Source organism: Ranitomeya variabilis, chromosome 4 (assembly GCF_051348905.1).
Source record: "Ranitomeya variabilis isolate aRanVar5 chromosome 4, aRanVar5.hap1, whole genome shotgun sequence".
NCBI lineage: Eukaryota > Metazoa > Chordata > Amphibia > Anura > Dendrobatidae > Ranitomeya > Ranitomeya variabilis.
Genome location: NC_135235.1, coordinates 685,868,920 through 685,882,086, shown reverse-complemented (window position 1 = coordinate 685,882,086; position 13,167 = coordinate 685,868,920).

Here is a 13,167-nt window from a genome sequence, read left to right as displayed (position 1 = left end):
AAGCCCTTATACAAACTTAAAAATAAAAAAGATTGATCTCTGGGGAAACTAAAAAAAATACTAAATCTTGATGGCTTAAAAGTGAACGGGTGTAGCTAAGGATCACATTGGTATTCAGGTTTTTTTTCTTTGTATTGTTATATTAACAGAAAAATTAAACTAAGGCCATGATCACACGCTCAGTATTTGGTCAGTATTTTACCTCAGTAAAGGTCTTTGAGACCTCTATGGTTACCATTGTGATGCATCGCTGACCCCCGATCATGTGACGGGGGTCAGCGATGCGCTCGTTTCCGGCCGCATGGCCGGAAGCGCCGGTTAAATGCCGCTGTCAGTGTTTGACAGCGGTATTTACCTAGTTAATAGCGGCGGGTGAATTGCGATTTCACCCGCCGCTATTGCGGGCACATGTCAGCTGACATGTCCCGGCTTTGATGCGGGCTCACCGCCGGAGCCCTGCATCAAAGCGAGGGTTCTGACCTCGGATGTACTATCCCGTCCTAGGTCAGAAAGGGGTTAAGTAAAAGAGCCACCTTCAGCAGCACCAAGGCTGCATTCTGTGAAGGTGGCTCTTATGCTTAGTATCCCTAGGAATGCTGAAATAATCACTTTTTGTAAATTTTGCCGCCTCCTGTGTTCAAAATACGGTACATGCTCAGCGCCTGCAATCTGCCAACGTTACTCGCCTGCTGTAAGTTCACGGGCAGTGCGCATGGTGCATACCCGAGAAATGTTGGCACAGTGCAGGCGCTGGGCATGTATTTTGAACACAGGAGGCGGCGCACAGATGCAAGAGGGAGATGATTGACGTGTCAGATACGGTTGACACCGGAGTAGAAGACATACCTCTGGGACTCAATACATGTATGGCGCAAAATTTATAAAAGTGATTATTTCAGCATTCTTAGGGATACTAAGCATAAGTGCCACCTTCACAGAATGCAGCCTCAGTGCTTAGTGGCTTTACTTAAAAACGCCTTGGGGGGGTGACAGGTTCCCTTTAAATACAGTGATCAGGTCTTTGTTGTTTCCGTTAGTGTCTATCTTTTTAGCGAAAAAAAAATGTGCAGCATGTTGTACCTGTTTTTCTAATGAATATAATGAAGCTTACTACTGAGCCTCCTAACAAATACTACAAAACAAAGGTGTACCTAGCCTGAGCATTGAAATTTAGAGTGGGCCCCTGGAGTCAGTTCCATTGGTGGGCCCTAGACACTGGGGCTACCCCAACCCCCGCTACATAATTAAGACATGTACTACCTTAGATTATATGCTGATATTAGTGTGTTTTACCGGTGGTCTTGTATTTATTGCTTTGTAGCTACATAGTGGGCCCTAAGAATGATTTTCTCTGGTGGGCCCAAGGTGCTCCAGTCCGACACTGCCTGCAGTTGTGCCCTGTACAGCAGGGCTGTGTTGTCTTCTGCTCCCTTACACTACATGTAGGACTGCAGGTTGCCCCCCTGCTTTGCTGCATGCTGTAATTACCCTGTACTCCCACTGCAGCCACACAGGAGGACGGGACACGCTCGGCTCTGCTACCTCTCTGTGTGTACATGGGTGGTCTCCACTCTCCACATCACTGGGCCCTCAGCAGCAGGGCCGGACTGGGACTAAAATTCAGCCCTGGCATTTGAAGTTACACAGGCCCACTTGTCACATGGTGACTGTATAATATCTTTGTACACTTGTAGGCAGGGCCGGTTTTAGGCAAAGTGGGGCCCTAGGCAAAGTTTAAAATGGGTCCCCAAATGCTAACATATTGCACATCACACAGAAGCCTTTCTGTTGTATTTACGTGCGCTGAGTTCAGGCCGCTAAACGAGTTTGATCGACAATACTGAAGTTGTTCAACGCTTGTTTCCCGGCCTCTTTCCACCAGCTGAGGCATAATGATGAGACAGAACGATCACTAATAGATCACCATACAGTATCATGTTTTCAGCAGCACATCTACAGTTTACACTGGCAATGTGCTGCTGACAACAAGGCTTTTTGTTCCAGCAAAAACAATCCGAATATGCAGCATTTTACTTGTTTAGTAAAATACACCCCATAGTCCTCCATATATTATAATGTGCTCCATAGTCCTCCATATAGTATAATACACTCCCTATAGTCCTCCATATATTAAAATACACTGCTCAGTCCTCCACATAGTATAATACACTCCTCATAGTCCTCCATATAGCATAATACAATCCTCATAGTCCTCCATATAGCATAATACAATCCTCATAGTGCTCCATATAGTATAATGCACCGCCACAGTCATCCATGTAGTACAATTCACTTCCCATAGTATAATGCACCCCATAGTTCTTCATATAGTATAACATATTCCCCATAGTCATCAATACAGTATAATGCAGCCCACATATAGTATAATGCAGCCACCCCAGAGTATAATGCAGCCACCCCAGAGTATAATGCAGCCACCCCAGAGTATAATGCAGCCACCCCAGAGTATAATGCAGCCACCCCACAGAGTATAATGCAGCCACCCCAGAGTATGTAACCCCCATAGAATATAATACAGCCCACCTCCCCATAATATATAATGTAGCCCCCCATAGAATATAATGCAGCCCCCCATAGTATATAACGCAGCCTCCCCCATAGAATATAATATACCCCCACAATAGTATATAACACAGCCACATAGTACATAACATGGCCTCCCCCATAGAATATAATATACTCCCCATAGTATATAGCAAAGCCCGCATATTATATAGCACAAACCGCATAGTATACAGCACAGCCTGCATACTATAGCACAGCTCGCGTAGTAGATAACACAGCCCACACAGCAGTATTCAGCACAGACCACACAGTAGTATACAGCACAGACCACACAGTAGTATACAGCACAGACCACGTAGAAGTATACAGCACAGTCCACACAGTAGTATACAGCACAGCCCACAGAGTAATATATACAGCACAGCCCACAAAGTAATATATACAGCACAGCCCACAAAGTAATATATACAGCACAGCCCACAGAGAACTATATACAGCACAGCCCACAGAGAACTATATACAGCACAGCCCACAGAGAACTATATAAAGCACAGCCCAGAGTACTATATACAGCACAGCCCAGAGTACTATATAAAGCACAGCCCAGAGAGTACTATATACAGCACAGCCCAGAGAGTACTATATACAGCACAGCCCACAGAGTACTATATACAGCACAGCCCACAGAGTACTATATACAGCACAGCCCACAGAGTACTATATACAGCACAGCCCACAGAGTACTATATACAGCACAGCCCACAGAGTACTATACACAGCACAGCCCACAGAGTACTATATACAGCACAGCCCACAGAGTACTATATACAGCACAGCCCACAGAGTACTATATACAGCACAGCCCACAGAGTACTATATACAGCACAGCCCACAGAGTACTATATACAGCACAGCCCACAGAGAACTATATACAGCACACAGTAGTATACAGCACAGAGCACAGCCCACAGAGAACTATATACAGCCCACAGTAGTATACAGCACAGAGCACAGCCCACAGAGAGCTATATACAGCCCACAGTAGTATACAGCACAGAGCACAGCCCACAGAGAACTATATACAGCCCACAGCAGTATACAGCACAGAGCACAGCCCACAGAGAACTATATACAGCCCACAGCAGTATACAGCACAGAGCACAGCCCACAGAGAACTATATGTAGCACAGAGCACACAGTAGTATACAGCATAGAGCACAGCCCACAGAGAGCTATATACAGCCCACAGCAGTATACAGCACAGAGCACAGCCCACAGAGAACTATATACAGCCCACAGGAGTATACAGCACAGAGCACAGCCCACAGAGAACTATATACAGCCCACAGCAGTATACAGCACAGAGCACAGCCCACAGAGAACTATATACAGCCCACAGCAGTATACAGCACAGAGCACAGCCCACAGAGAACTATATACAGCACAGAGCAGTATACAGCACAGAACACAGCCCAGAGAACTATATACAGCCCACAGCAGTATACAGCACAGAGCACAGCCCACAGAGAACTATATACAGCCCACAGCAGTATACAGCACAGAGCACAGCCCACAGAGAACTATATACAGCCCACAGCAGTATACAGCACAGAGCACAGCCCACAGAGAACTATATACAGCCCACAGCAGTATACAGCACAGAGCACAGCCCACAGAGAACTATATACAGCCCACAGCAGTATACAGCACAGCCCACAGAGAACTATATATAGCACAGAGCACACAGTAGTATACAGCACAGAGCACAGCCCACAGAGAGCTATATACAGCCCACAGCAGTATACAGCACAGAGCACAGCCCACAGAGAACTATATACAGCCCACAGTAGTATACAGCACAGAGCACAGCCCACAGAGAACTATATACAGCCCACAGTAGTATACAGCACAGAGCATAGCCCACAGAGAACTATATACAGCCCACAGCAGTATCCAGCACAGAGCACAGCCCACAGAGAACTATATACAGCCCACAGCAGTATACAGCACAGAGCACAGCCCACAGAGAACTATATACAGCCCACAGCAGTATACAGCACAGCCCACAGAGAACTATATACAGCCCACAGTAGTATACAGCACAGAGCACAGCCCACAGAGAACTATATACAGCCCACAGTGGTATACAGCACAGAGCACAGCCCACAGAGAACTATATACAGCCCACAGTGGTATACAGCACAGAGAACAGCCCACAGAGAACTATATACAGCCCACAGTAGTATACAGCACAGAGCACAGCCCACAGAGAACTATATACAGCCCACAGCAGTATACAGCACAGAGCACAGCCCACAGAGAACTATATACAGCCCACAGTAGTATACAGCACAGAGCACAGCCCACAGAGAACTATATACAGCCCACAGTGGTATACAGCACAGAGCACAGCCCACAGAGTACTATATACAGCCCACAGTGGTATACAGCACAGAGAACAGCCCACAGAGAACTATATACAGCCCACAGTAGTATACAGCACAGAGCACAGCCCACAGAGAACTATATACAGCACAGAGCAGTATACAGCACAGAGCACAGCCCACAGAGAACTATATACAGCCCACAGCAGTATACAGCACAGAGCACAGCCCACAGAGAACTATATACAGCCCACAGCAGTATACAGCACAGAGCACAGCCCACAGAGAACTATATACAGCCCACAGCAGTATACAGCACAGAGCACAGCCCACAGAGAACTATATACAGCCCACAGCAGTATACAGCACAGAGCACAGCCCACAGAGAACTATATATAGCACAGAGCACACAGTAGTATACAGCACAGAGCACAGCCCACAGAGAGCTATATACAGCCCACAGCAGTATACAGCACAGAGCACAGCCCACAGAGAACTATATACAGCCCACAGTAGTATACAGCACAGAGCACAGCCCACAGAGAACTATATACAGCCCACAGTAGTATACAGCACAGAGCATAGCCCACAGAGAACTATATACAGCCCACAGCAGTATACAGCACAGAGCACAGCCCACAGAGAACTATATACAGCCCACAGCAGTATACAGCACAGAGCACAGCCCACAGAGAACTATATACAGCCCACAGCAGTATACAGCACAGAGCACAGCCCACAGAGAACTATATACAGCCCACAGTAGTATACAGCACAGAGCACAGCCCACAGAGAACTATATACAGCCCACAGTAGTATATAGCACAGAGCACAGCCCACAGAGAACTATATACAGCCCACAGTGGTATACAGCACAGAGAACAGCCCACAGAGAACTATATACAGCCCACAGTAGTATACAGCACAGAGCACAGCCCACAGAGAACTATATACAGCCCACAGCAGTATACAGCACAGAGCACAGCCCACAGAGAACTATATACAGCCCACAGTAGTATACAGCACAGAGCACAGCCCACAGAGAACTATATACAGCCCACAGTAGTATACAGCACAGAGCACAGCCCACAGAGTACTATATACAGCCCACAGTGGTATACAGCACAGAGAACAGCCCACAGAGAACTATATACAGCCCACAGTAGTATACAGCACAGAGCACAGCCCACAGAGAACTATATACAGCCCACAGCAGTATACAGCACAGAGCACAGCCCACAGAGAACTATATACAGCCCACAGCAGTATACAGCACAGAGCACAGCCCACAGAGAACTATATACAGCCCACAGCAGTATACAGCACAGAGCACAGCCCACAGAGAACTATATATAGCACAGAGCACAGCCCACAGAGAACTATATACAGCCCACAGTAGTATACAGCACAGAGCACAGCCCACAGAGAACTATATACAGCCCACAGTAGTATACAGCACAGAGCACAGCCCACAGAGTACTATATACAGCCCACAGTGGTATACAGCACAGAGAACAGCCCACAGAGAACTATATACAGCCCACAGTAGTATACAGCACAGAGCACAGCCCACAGAGAACTATATACAGCCCACAGCAGTATACAGCACAGAGCACAGCCCACAGAGAACTATATACAGCCCACAGTAGTATACAGCACAGAGCACAGCCCACAGAGAACTATATACAGCCCACAGCAGTATACAGCACAGAGCACAGCCCACAGAGAACTATATACAGCCCACAGTATACAGCACAGAGCACAGCCCACAGAGAACTATATACAGCCCACAGTAGTATACAGCACAGAGCACAGCCCACAGAGAACTATATACAGCCCACAGCAGTATACAGCACAGAGCACAGCCCACAGAGAGCTATATACAGCCCACAGCAGTATACAGCACAGAGCACAGCCCACAGAGAACTATATACAGCCCACAGCAGTATACAGCACAGAGCACAGCCCACAGAGAACTATATACAGCCCACAGCAGTATACAGCACAGAGCACAGCCCACAGAGAACTATATACAGCCCACATCTCTTCTCTTCCTCCCCTCCCCTCCTCCGAGAATGGCCCCACAGTCCAGAAAAAAAAAAAACTCTCCTCACCTCTCCTCGTGCCCAGCGTTGCTTCCTGGTTCCTGCTCCTGTCTCAGCAGCTGCAGTCTGCCCGGGACACAGCAGGTGCGCGATGATATGACATCATCGCGCACCCGCAGTGTCAGAGGCAGAGCGGGGAATGATGGGAGAGGAGCGTCTGTAGACGCTCTCTCCTCCATCATTGCATTCAACTGTACCGGCGTCTATACGCCGGTATAGTTGAATGCGACGGCGGGGGCGGCGGATTGAGCGGCCCACCACTGGCACCGGCCCTTCTGGCATTTGCCAGAAGTGCCCTATGGCCAGTCCGGCCCTGTCTCTGTCCCCACCATCTTAGACAAGGGCATGGCTATAAAGGGGCATGCACGCCGACCGCCATCTTACTTCTGCCGATCTGAGCATAGGGAGAGGGTGCTGCAACTTCGTCAGAAGAAGGGATATAGTTAGGGAGGGAATATTAACCCCAAACCGCTTGTGCTGTAGCGATTTTCACTGTCCAACACCACCTTTTTGTGCAGGGACAGTGGAGGTCATATTTTAGTGCATCAGCTGCATAGCCGTGTGCACGGTGCTGTGCAAACCAACTGCTTTTTTCAAAGCAAAAATCCTGTTGCTCCTTTCTGCACAGTTACCTGTCTTGTTTATTTGTCCACACTTTTTTGTTCTGAAGTCCTTTTTATTGCTGCCATACTTGTCCTGAGATCATTGTAGGGACTAGGGAGCGTGTTATTGCAGTACCTTTTTTTTTTCTTTATAATAATTCCAGCCACTTTCTGCCACGTTCATAGTGTTGTGTTATACCACTGTGCCAGAGTTAGGGTTCAGTGTCTCCCCCCAAAAAATGGAGATTCAAATTCTCACACAGTGTATATTCAGCTGTACTGCTAGTGCGTCGTATATCAGGCAGCCACTTTCTGCCATGTTCATAGTGTTGTGTTATACCACAGGGCCAGAGTTAGGGTTCAGTGTGTCCCCCAAAAAATGGAGATTCAAATTCTCACACAGTGTATATTCAGCTGTACTGCTAGTGCGTCGTATATCAGGCAGCCACTTTCTGCCATGTTCATAGTGTTGTGTTATACCACAGGGCCAGAGTTAGGGTTCAGTGTCCCCCCCAAAAAATGGAGATTCAAATTCTCACACAGTGTATATTCAGCTGTACTGCTAGTGCGTCGTATATCAGGCAGCCACTTTCTGCCACGTTCATGGTGTTGTGTTATACCACAGGGCCAGAGTTGGGGTTCTGTGTCTCCCCCCAAAAGCAAGTAATCTTTCAGGCAAGCTACGTGTCAGCAGGGGAAGGTGGGGCAAAAGAAGGTGAAATCCATGATTGGTTAATTTAAATGAAGGTTAGCTAATCAACATTTTTGGTAGCCAGACGTGTCCTTTTTTCGGTCAGTATTGAACCAGCAGCACTGAACACTTTTTCTGAAAGCACACTGACAGCAGGGCAATCGAGGTCCTGTAATCCATATTCTGGCAATTCAGGCCAGGTGTTTAGATGCCCAGTAATCAAAGGGGAATGACCTGTGAGGGAGAACATCGATAAGGGCGGAAAAGTAGTTTGTAACGATACTGGACAAATGCTGTCTCCTGTCACTTTGAATCGATGCAGCTGTCCCTGTCGTGTCAGCAGTCATTTCGAAATCAATCCACAACCTTGTCATAAAACCCCTCTGTCCAATGCCACATTGGATTTCTGCACCTCTAGCACCTCTGCCATGTTGGCCCCTGCAGCTCGTGTGAGAACCATCACCGTCGCTGTGTGCTGGGAATGCCTGAACCAAACGGTCTACAAGAGTTGCTTGTTTGGTAGCCAATATTTGACCTAGGTTCTCATGTGGCATGATATTTTGCAGTTTTCCTTTATATCTTGTATCCAGGAGGCAGGCCAACCGGTTGTCGACATCGGTCATCATTTTAACAATGCGACGGTCCCTTTTTAGGATACGCAAGGCATACTCATCCATGTGCGCCAATGTTCCAGGTGTCAATTAACTGCTTCTGCTGGGTTGAGGACCACATTCTTGCAAATCAACATCACAAGTGTCCCGCAATAAACCTGTACCAGACCTTGCAATGCCACCAGTTTCTATTGCCACCTGAGAATCCTCCTCCTCCCATACATATTCATCCCCATCATCCTCCTCCTCATCCTCTTCGTCCGCCAATTCGTCCTGGACAGTTCCCTGAGCAGACAATGGCTGACTGTCATCAAGGCTTCCCTCCTCCTCGGCTGCAGACGCCTGCTCCTTAATGTGCGTCAAACTTTGCATCAGCAGATGCATAAGTGGGATGTTAATGCTTATGATGGCGGCGACCACTGCACACCAGACAACTCGATGTCTGCCATCCAAGTGCCTGCCCGTGTATCCTCCCACAATTAATTACAGCACGCCTCTGTTCGCACAGCCTCTGAATCATGTGCAGTGTAGAGTTCCACCTTGTTGCAACGTCGATTATTAGGCGGTGCTGGGGAAGATTCAGCGATCGCTGATGGTTCAGCATACGGCTGGAGTGTATGGGCATCCGGCGGATGTGCGAGCAAAGTCTTCGCACCTTCAGGAGCAGGGCTGGTAACTTTGGATAATTTTTGATGAAGCCCTGCACCACCAGGTTAAAGGTGTGAGCCAGGCAAGGTATGTGTTTCAGTTCTGAAAGGGCTATGGCAGCCATAAAATTCCTTCCGTTATCACTGAATACCTTGCCTGCCTCAAGATGTACTCTGCCCAGCCATGACTTCATTTGAAACACAGCCTGCTGACGCTTACCACTAGCTGTTCGATAATGGGACACCCCGTGTGCAACACTGGCAGCTGCGGATGGAGTGGTAGGGCGACTGCGCTCTGCATGAGCTTTCGCTTCTGGAGGAGGAGGAGTGGCGAACGCCTTATGCCAACTTTTTCCTTAGACTGTGGGATAGGCTGAACTGTCCCACTATGGCTGCCCCCTGTGGACCCTGCATCCTACACATTAACCCAGTGCGCCGTGATGGACACGTAACGTCCCCGGCCATGCCTACTGGTCCATGCCTCTGTTGTGAGGTGCACCTTTCCACTGACTGATTGCCTCAAGGCATGGACAATGCGGTCTTTGACATGCTGGTGGAGGGCTGGGATGGCTTTTCTCGCAAAGTGTCGACTGGGTAGGTCATAGCGTGGTACTGCGTGGGCCATCAGGTCTTTGAAAGCTTCACTTTCAACCAAACAGTAGGGCATCATCTGTAATGAGATTAGTATAGCAATGTGGGCGTTCAAATCCTGTGTACGCGGATGAGTACTTTCTTTTCCTAATGAGAGTCTCTTGTAGGGTGAGCTGGACTGGAGAGCTGCATATGGTGGAACTAGCGGTGGTGGTGCTGGTGGACATGGCGGATTGAGAGAGGGTAGGTGATGGTATTCTTGATGTTGGCCTACATACATATGGTGCATATGGTGGGACTAGCGGTGGTGGTGGTCTGGTGGACATGGCGGATTGAGAGCGTTTGTTATGGTATTCTTGTTGTTGGCCTACATACAGTCTTTCCTACCAATAATCTTATGATTCCCTGACTGCTTTGGCCTTACGACGATACCTCCGCATTTGCTGCTGGTGGTGTCCAAACCGGTGGGCTTACAGTGAGGGAAGCAATGTAGCATTGCTGACTACCTTCATTCCGAGCAGGTGCACCAACGGTACGGGACGATTGGTAGTTAGTCCAGGCTTGCAAGTGCATGCTGGTTAAATGTCTAAGCATGCACGTTGTATTTAAATTTTGAAGATTCTTCTCTCTGCTAAAGGTCTTTGAGCATTTCTTACAGATAACTTTTGACTGATCATTCTGATCTTGGTTAAAAAATTGCTACACTACACTCTTCCTACTATCGAAAACCTTTTCAGGCATTGTGCGCTGGGCTACTTTCACCGAATGGCCACGCTCTCCTAAAACTGTTTTTGTTTTTCGCAAACATTTTTGACATGATACGGGCCTGCCAGATGACAGCTGTTGCAATGTAGATGGCTGCTGCGGATCATCCTCCTCCGCTTCTGAGCTAGTGGCAGCGGCACCCTCTTCCCCCAATGGCTGCCAATTTGGGTCAACAACTGGGTCATCTATCCCCTCCTCCTCAATGTCATGTGCACCTTCCTCAGTGTCACCGTGTAAGGTGCTATAGCGTTCGGGACAGGGCACCATAGTCTCATCAGGGTCACATTCTGGCTCAGTAAACTGCGAGGACAATGTAGTGATCAGAGTCAATGGAACAGCATCACAATCTAGCTGTGGCTGTGCATCAGTGCACTCCATGTCCGATTCTTCTTGTAATTGGCAGTGTACAATTTCCCTTTCTAACCCAGGTACGGTATGTGTAAAGAGCTCCATGGAGTAACCTGTAGTGTCGCCTGCTGCATCCTTCACTTTTGGTTTGGGAGAAGGACACAAGGAAACATCTTTTTCCTGACCGGGAGCATCCACTGACGACTGGCTGCTCTTACATTTAGAACTTTGGGAAGAGGAGGCAAAAGAGCTAGAGGGTGAGTCAGCAAGGAAAGACAACACTTTTTCCTGCTTCTCCGGCTTTAAAAGCTGTTTTCCTACTCCCAGGTAAGGGAGCCTTCGAGGCCTTGTGTAGCCAGACGATGACGCAGGCTGAACACCTCCAGCCTTAGGTGCTACTGTGCTTTTGCCACTACCACGAGATGCAGCACCACCAGCACCATCAGTACCAGCTGGCAACCCCCACCCACGGCCTCTTCCACCAGACTTCCTCATTTTTTTGGGGAGACACTGAACCAAAACTCATATTACAACGTCGTTATATGAGGGGCCCTGTGCTAGTACCGCCGCCCACGAGAGAGTGTTCCCCCCCCCAGCTTGAACACTGCTCTACCACTTGCAATACTACCTCTCCCAGCTCCACCACTGTGTAGTCTGTGCGGGTAAAACCTGAAATGGCACTGCCAATACGAATTATTTGAAATGATAGATGATAGTTAAAATATACAGGGGCCCTGACCTTCATTTAATACTTTGCGCCTACTACCACTGTCTTTATTATTTGGGCGTAATAACGGTGTCTGCCGCTGCTTTTTTTCTTCCTTCACTGAACAAAGCTGAACTTCAACTGTTGTCCCGTTTCAAATATTAAACTGCATTTGGCCTACTTGTTGGGTTGGGGCCTACTAACGGTGTCTGCCGCTCTTTGGTGTTCTCCTGGTTTATTTTTCTTGTGCTTCAATCTTCAGGCTTTCGTTTAAATATTTTTTATATTAAACTGCATTTGGCCTACTTGTTGGGTTGGGCCTAGTATCATTGTCTGCCGACAATGAGAGCTGACAGAGCAAGGCAAACGTGCTAGGATGGTGAAGCAGTTCTAATCAGTGTGACCAAACCCTGCGATCTTCTGGCCCTTCTCTGTTGTGGATTTCCCGTGACATCATATTACACGCAGCTCTGATATATATGCATATTTACATACACACGCAGCTCTGCTACATATGCACATTTGCATACACGTACACTGTATATAAATTACCCCATTTTGCAGTTCCTTCCAGGTCATGCAATTGATTACATGATCGGAAAGGTCCTTGAACTAGTTGACTGGAAGCTTCTTTTACTGCTCACTCAGGACATGCAGCCACTGTGCAGGGCCTGGTACCTTCCTCTCCTGCTCTACACCAATCAGTTAGATAAATCTGGGGCTGGAAGAGAGAGCAGTTTTCTCAGTGATTAGGAAGGACACTGTCTCAGCGCTCTCCTCTGCCATTGGAAGCTGCCTTCAGTCTATAAGATGTACTTAATTATTAGCAAGAGTTTTTCTTGCTGAAAGTGTGTCTTATAGTCCAAAATATGGGTAGCTCTAAAGTAATTTCCCTTTCCAATTTAATTATATGACTTTTTATAAGTTTTTGTACAATTTGTCAATAACATAAATAGTTTATTCCCGTCTGAGTTATTTTTTATGGTCAACAAAATACTATTTTCTAGTAATTCTTTTCCATCCTCTAGGTATGATAATGTCTTCTCTGTGTGTGAGATTTTTGATTTTTAAAAGGGTTGTCCACTACTTGGACAATCTCTTTTAATTCTTAAAGTTAGGTACTGTTAAAAAAATGCTTTGAACAAAAAGAAAAAAAAAAAGAGCATGAACCGAACTCCAAAAATCATACGT